Source organism: Aptenodytes forsteri, unplaced genomic scaffold (genome assembly GCF_000699145.1).
Source record: "Aptenodytes forsteri isolate BGI_AS27 unplaced genomic scaffold, ASM69914v1 Scaffold217, whole genome shotgun sequence".
Classification (NCBI taxonomy): Eukaryota; Metazoa; Chordata; class Aves; order Sphenisciformes; family Spheniscidae; genus Aptenodytes; species Aptenodytes forsteri.
In genome coordinates, this window is record NW_008796222.1 from 1848678 (window position 1) to 1855876 (window position 7199).

General features: G+C 42.5%; 1 protein-coding gene across 1 annotated transcript in view; it reads right to left on the bottom strand.

The window, feature by feature from the left end:
* Positions 1-413, bottom strand: part of PKIB (protein kinase (cAMP-dependent, catalytic) inhibitor beta) — a 61149-nt gene extending 60736 nt beyond the window's left edge. Inside the window, exon 1 of the mRNA XM_009289119.2 lies at positions 382-413. The gene's annotated coding sequence lies outside the window, so the exon portion shown is untranslated. The remainder of the gene's footprint in view (positions 1-381) is intronic.
* Between the last annotated feature and the right edge of the window lie 6786 nt (positions 414-7199).

A 7199-nucleotide genomic window follows, 5' to 3' on the forward strand; every position in this document is an offset into this window, starting at 1 on the left:
GGGCAGCCCCGAGGGGCTGCCAAGCCTGGAGGGGGCGGACCGCCAGCTTGACCCGACCCTCGGCGCTGGCATGGGGCACCACTCCCCAAAATAAACGAGTGTGCACCACTCCCCAAAATAAACGAGTGTGGGCACGCCCAGCTTGGTGCCCCCCAGCTTGCCTCTGCAGCCGGGAGAGGGCACCTGACCGGGGACCCCCACACACACCTCCAACAGGCATGGGGGGACATGCCTCCCGAGGGTGCCTGTCCCCCAGGACAGCGCTGGCCCCGTGGCCCTCCTGGGGGAACGGAGCTGTCCCTCTGCAAACTGATGGCGGCGAGGAGAGCAGGTCCCGGTGCCCGCTCACCCAAAAATAGCAGGGAAAAATACAGCTCTTACCTGGAGCCTTGCTCATTTTAGTCTCAGTTCTTTGTGTTACGCATTTTTTTGGCTGCAATCCCTCAAACTGCACCAGCAAAATAACACAGGACATCCTCCCGCTCCTGCCCGACGCAAGCAGCTAGCATCTGACAAATTCTGGTGTGAAAACAATGCAAAAAGTTGGCACCTGGATGTAGCCATATGTGACCCTTTTTGGCTGCAGGCTTTATTACACCACACAGGGAGAGGCCGTGGTTCAACTGCACTAGTCTGTCGTAAGACTTCTGGCCCCTGGGATGTGCCTTTACGCAGGAGCTTGAGAAAATCCAGTCTGGGCCTGAAATCAGCAGTCTTTGCATTTTTCCTCTTAAAATGTTGCCCTGTGAATAGTGTAGCAAGTTCTGTGTCTTAATTACTGCATTTCAGTGGGAACACAAAAGTTAACACCTGGCTTCTTAGAGTATATCGAGGCACAATCACATTCCCTACTATACCAACCTGGCTTTGAAAGCTTTTTAAAAGATCTAGAAATTGTAGTCATCGATTTTTAACATAGTTTTTCTATGTTGTACCAAAAGGGCTCTGGACTATCTATTGTGAAATCCCTTTAAAGTGTTTTGCAAATCTCACTACAGGCAATCCATATTTATCTGAGCCTTTATCCAGCCATTTTCACTAGATCCACTAGTCATAGCCGCATGACAAGGTAACCTGCACGGAGGTTTTCAATTATACCCAATATTCTGAGAACTGGACAGGTTCAGCTAAAGATGGGTATCGTACCTGGGTTTTTCAGGGCTTACACTACAAACTATGTCAAGCTTTTTATCATATTTATTTATGACAACAAATAAAGGGAGTCGGAGGGTTAGAATTTTATTTCATCTTGAAACTGAAGTTGGCGTTCCTGAACCTAAAATCCCTTGGTTTTACTTTTTACATTTTTCTGGTGTGACCTAGAATACTTAGGATCTATTTTTAAGACTATTTAAGCCATGTTATTACAGTAATCCAATTTACAGTGGGAACTTTAAACACCTAATAACTCAGGTGATGGCTTAGAATGGGTTGATCATCTTGTGTTTTTATTATATCTTTCCAAATGTCCTCTTAACATATAAGAGCTGTAGTTTGGAGTCATGCCAATACTCCCTCCAAAGTATTTTTCTTAGAATATAATTTACTGTATCTCCTTCAATGATTAGCCTCTTTGTCATTTATTTTATTTTTTGGGCAGATGGTTTGATTTCTCAAAAAACCCTTATGACTACTATTTTCAGCTTAATGACGAAAATAATTAGCAGATGTCTTTCATTTTCTGGGTTATAAGAAAGGTTTATTCAGAAGAATGAACCTGCAGTTATTCTCCCATGAAGCTAGTATTTATACTATAGATTTACATTCAGCAGCTCATTTTTCCAGCAGAAACTGGAATTCAGTGTGCTGATCACCTACGGTGCTTCATTTGTGTGAGGACATGTGAGGACAGAAGAATACGCTCAACCACCCTATATATCACCATTACAGATATTAGTGCCAAAATACAGCCCTGGACTTAGCTTGGTGATATTATGTGAAGGCCTTGACATCTTTCTAGCCCATCTGGATGTCTTCTGAGGGAAAACCCAACCTGGGTATTCCTTCAGGCTGATGTAGTGGTGGTACTTCTGAGGTAGTATGAGATGCTGCTCGCCTTTCCTCATGCAGCCGGTGTCTGCCGTGCACAGGCGGGATTTCATGTGTGGTGTTTGCTGTGGAGAACTTCAGACACCTCTTCCCAATTAGACCCGACACGAATGTCTGGAGGAACCGTAGATGCCAGTAAGTGTGACGGTTACTGTACGGCAAGAAGTTCTTCTTCAGGGATGTGCACGTTCCCACTGTGACACGGAGAAAAATAATTTCTGCAAACCTTTCACAAGTTACCTTAGTGACGTTCAGTAGTGGAAAGCTGTTTCAAAGCAGCTGGGATGAATTTATTTTCTGCTGTGGGCGTGCCTTGACAGAAACATGGAGCATCCCACTTAGAGCCACAACAGGGTTTCTCTTCCCTTTCTTTATCATAAACTGCTATTTCTTTGATTTATTTTAATTTTTCCCTCCTTGTAGCAAAATCAACGTCACTTGAAAAACAGATGTTATATCTGTAAGGCTTGCTGAGAAACTTTTCATGTTGTAGCTCTGTGCAGTTTCTGTATTTTTAGGCATCTGGAGGATTAGGAAAAAATCCTAGTGTACTTTAATAATATTCATGGCAATACTTTCTTTCTTTATATTATACTGTACATATTGTTGAATGTTTCAGATAGAAAATAATATAAGATTAAATCCCAAAGAAGCTTCTAATGAAATCGATTGCTATCACAGGAAACAACCCAGTGAGGAAAATACTGTAGATGACTATTTTTGAATTCCAGTTGAGAAATTTATGAAGAAGATTATGTTTTGCTGTGGCGCCTAGAAGCCAGGGAATGAATTCAGTGGCCCAGATCCTTGCTAGTCCTGCGACCACGTTCCATGTTTCACTTGGCATCTAAAATTTTTAAGATAAATGGGATCTAAATAAAGTAAAAATGAAACAAAAGCAAAATGCAGACTTTTACGATTATTTCACTCTCTGTGCGGTGCCCCCACTGCAGCGGGCACTGGCGATGCCAGCCGGGAGAGGAAGGGGACTGCACCTGGGGAGCGGCGGGCAGCTGCAGGACCACCATCCTCCTCCGTTGGCCGCCTCACTGGATGGGCCACGTAGCAAACCTCCTGCCAACAGCCCTTCCCTCAGCTGGGGGTAGAGCTGTGCTGAGCTGGGTTTTCGTAGGATCTGAGCAGCCACAGTACTGGACGTAGCAGCGTATCAGAGCCTCAGGCTGCCTTTTAAGCTGCAGGCAGAGTCTTGCCTCAGTAAAGGCTTCTGAACTCTCTTCTGGAGAGCTGGCTTTAGAAAGCTGACATTTTGCCTCCTTAAAAGCATCGTCTTAAGAGATGCAGAATAAATGAATATTCCTTGTTAAAAAAAAAAAAGATTCTTCGAGGGCTATAAATAAGATGACAGAGCTAAATAGAAGAAGAGGCCTTATCTGAAGGTAAAAGGCATTTTTCAAAAAGTGGAAGTTGTGTGCAAACAAGGGAGCTTACATAGATCATAAACCCAAACAAATTAGGCTTAGCCTAACTATAAACAAAGATTTCGAAGAACAACTTGCTAAACGCAAGTATAAAAGTTACTAATAAAACCTTAGACCACAAGAACCAGGAAGTTTTGCTGAGCTGAGAGATGATTTTGGAGTAGAAGGATCACAAAAAAGGCCACGGAAGAGGTGCTAACACAACTCTTTGTTGCAGGGTTCACTACCAGAGAGCTTGGAGACATTCATATCCATACTCTTTCTTTACAAAAATCGTGTCTGAAGAGTTATCTCACATTGAGTGGTTGGAAGAAAAAAAAATAGCTCAGATAAGTAAAATGGATAATAAAATCAGCTGGCCAAAGTCCTATTCACCCAGAAGTTCCTAGAGAGGTCAGATATTGAGTAGCTGTTCCACTAACTGAAGTGTAAACTTACCATTCAAATAATTTTTGAAGTCAGCCAAATAGAAAGTACCAAATCTTGAAAAGGGCTCCAGAGGGTATTTGTATTTGAGGCAATCCACTTCAAAATATCCTGAAAAGTAGTATCAGTTGGCACATGAATAACTCTGAACTAATGGGGAAGCATCAACCTACCTTTTGTGGAAGGAAGCCATGCCTCCTGGCTATCTGCTGAAGGCTTCATCAAGCTCTTTCGTATGTAAATGATCCAGTCTATACGGGACTTTTAAATACCATTAATGCTTCTGTCAAGGTCTTTTAGGAAAGGCCCACGAAGACCTCTATAAAGAAACTCAACTATCTTGAGATTTAACTTAACGGGATATTAAAGAAAATGGTGGAGCTGCAAAGGATTAATAACTACTTAATGGGATATTAAAGAAAATGGTGGAGCTGCAACTTCTGTCTCACAACACAAGAAAAGAGGCACTGGATGAAATCCTCAGACAGTGGGTTTGAAACAAATGAAAGGAAGCACTTGTTCCACACATGGCACATTATTAAATGGCACTTTGCCCACATAATCAGAGAATGATGTAGAAACAAAAATTATAAACGGGTAAAAAAGTGCAAATTATGGAAGAAATATCCATCAGGTGCAATTAAACACAAAAATTCAGATTTTCAGTTCTTTATATGTGTGAGGCCTCTAATAAATGACTGAAAGCAACAAGTCTTATAATAGGCTACAGAAACAGAAAAGCAAGCGCATCATCTGTGTCTTAGCTCCCTGCAGCTTTAACACCTGCAGTCTTTGTGCTTACTTGGGGAAAGCTCAGACTCTGGAGACATTCAGAAATCTTCTTGGGGAGAATGACAGTTGGAAACGGTGTTTCAGTAGGAATACTAGGTTCTTTATTTACTTATTTACCAGTATTTTCATTAAAATATTGACAGCATGAGCGCTGCGTGGAGCCCTTCCTAGTTTGCATAGCACAATCACTCTAAGTGGTAACATCTTTTTCTTGTTACCATCGTACCCTCATGTTGATCAAAACCAGGAGAGGGCCTCCAACATACTGGCCTCCAGCAACTGGCTTCTAAGTTAGTACAAAGCAAGAGTTAACTCCACAGAAGTTGAAAGTAAGTATAAAGCAAAAATCAAGCTTCTGATTCGTGAGATTACATGTATGCATCCAAATACGTGCATACTTCCACATGCAAGCGTCCTGTCGTCTGTGATACAGCATCAGGCTTCATGTCTCGCTGCGACCTAGAGCAGAACTGACAGCTATATGTGGGCTTTGAATTAAAGCACTCTAAGGAGAAGGGAGGTGATTACATTGCCTAGGTTCAGAAATGTCTACCCGGAGGATCTGCAGCTGAAATGTGTGTTCGTATCAGAATGACAGAGCCAGGATTTGAACAGAGATGCTGCTTTTTCAACCCAGAGTTGGCCCTGACAGGTTGCATGCGAGATGTGCCCTGCAGATATCCAGCTCTTGCCTCCTACCCTTCCTCATCTCCAGGCTCCCACACACATTCATAAAAGGATTAGAGCCTGGTTACAAAATTGTATTGAAACATAGATACTGATGCAAATTGTACAGCCTGTTGGCACTGTATGAATCATGCCAGGCCTAGAATGAGTCTACATTAATTCCAAGTGTGCTGTATTTCCATTTCCAATCTAGTTCTCTTTTGATATTCATATTGCGAGTTGCCTTCATTTAGATAATTTTCTTTCTTTTTGCAATTTTCCTTTGCATCTATTAATGCTCTTGGCAAGTCTCTGTATACGTAGCTAATTTCCAAAGCTTCCCTCATCCTGTTCTGTGTTTGATCTCCTGTTCTTCCAAAGGAATGTAAACAATGGCAATCAGAAATCGAGATAAAGAAAGAGGCATCTCTTGAGCTAGCTTTAACAAACAAATCCTTATTAGAAACAGACCAAAAGAACTAGGAAAGGGTCCATTCCCACCGTAAAGTTGCTTTTTTGCAGCCCAGATATACATACAGTTGACCTGCGTCCTATCATTTTGGTCATCCTCACTTCTTTCACATGAAAAGCATGTGCTACCCTTTGAAGCCTGTTCCTGCTTTCTCAGGGAAAGTGAGCTGTGCCTCTGTGTCACCTTCAGGGAGAACACAGGCACACATGTAGCCTCACCAACAGCACATACACCATGCCATCAACAGCAGTCTTCTCTCCAAAGAACGGAGAAGAAGGAAGACAAGTCAAGCTGGTGGTACTGCCACTGAGGAGGCTACTCGCTGTGATGGCTGGTGTGATGAATGGCCATATTCAGACGATACATTTGAGAGTGGCTATAAAACACCTGTCATTAGGAGTTTGCATTTATCAAGTCAGATGTAACTTTGGTGAATCTGGTACCTGTGGGGATTAATGGGCAAAATACGTGCAACACTGCGTGCTGCAGCAGCCACCGCAAAGTCACTACATTGTTGTTTGATCCTTGCTACCAAAAAGTACAGAAAGACTTGTAACAAAAACAGTTGTTGATAAATCCCTGGAATAGCCTGCTGGGTGAAAAGTTCATTAAAAGTCACATTCAAGTAACAAATGACTGTCATCGCCAGATGTGTATATCCTGAGGTACAGTTTTATGCGTGTCAGACACAGCCAAAATGAGAGGCTAAATGGTGATTAATGCTTAGCTGACAATTTCCCAAAGCATCACACTTAGTAAAGGAATACCTCTGAAATAAACAGCCTAACCCACATAACTTAAGCTAACTGGGGTGAAAATATGAAATAAGGGAAAAAAGATTATGTCCAAAAAATACAGAAAATTGCAATGTGTTTGCAGTCATTCCCCAGGCTATGTTTCCATGTTTCACCCAGCTGGGGAGGAAACATCTCCTTTTCAGATCAATAAATAGACAAACATTTTGTTCAGAAGTGATAAACCACAGCAACAGAGCCCTAAGTCCATTCCCAAAAAGACAACAAAGGCAAGGTAGAGTCTCAAATGTGACTTGCTGGGCTTTTGAAGAGAAGCAGCATTGCATACAGGCTCAGAAGACCCAAAGTGGTGGTGTTCATGAGCCTTTCCAGAGCTTTGTGGAACGTCTTCCAGGCCTAACACACATTACTGCAACGTTACAACCGAAATGCAGGCAGCTGAGACTGTGTTTTCAATATATGAGTGCGCTGGCAACAACATTGAGTTAAGGAGTTCTTCTGCCCCCCACACCTACTTCAGAGATGGACAATTTTAGCTCCATGAAATGGTGCATCATCTCCTCAGTTTCCCTGTACAACTGGCTGTGGGGTCACGCTGTA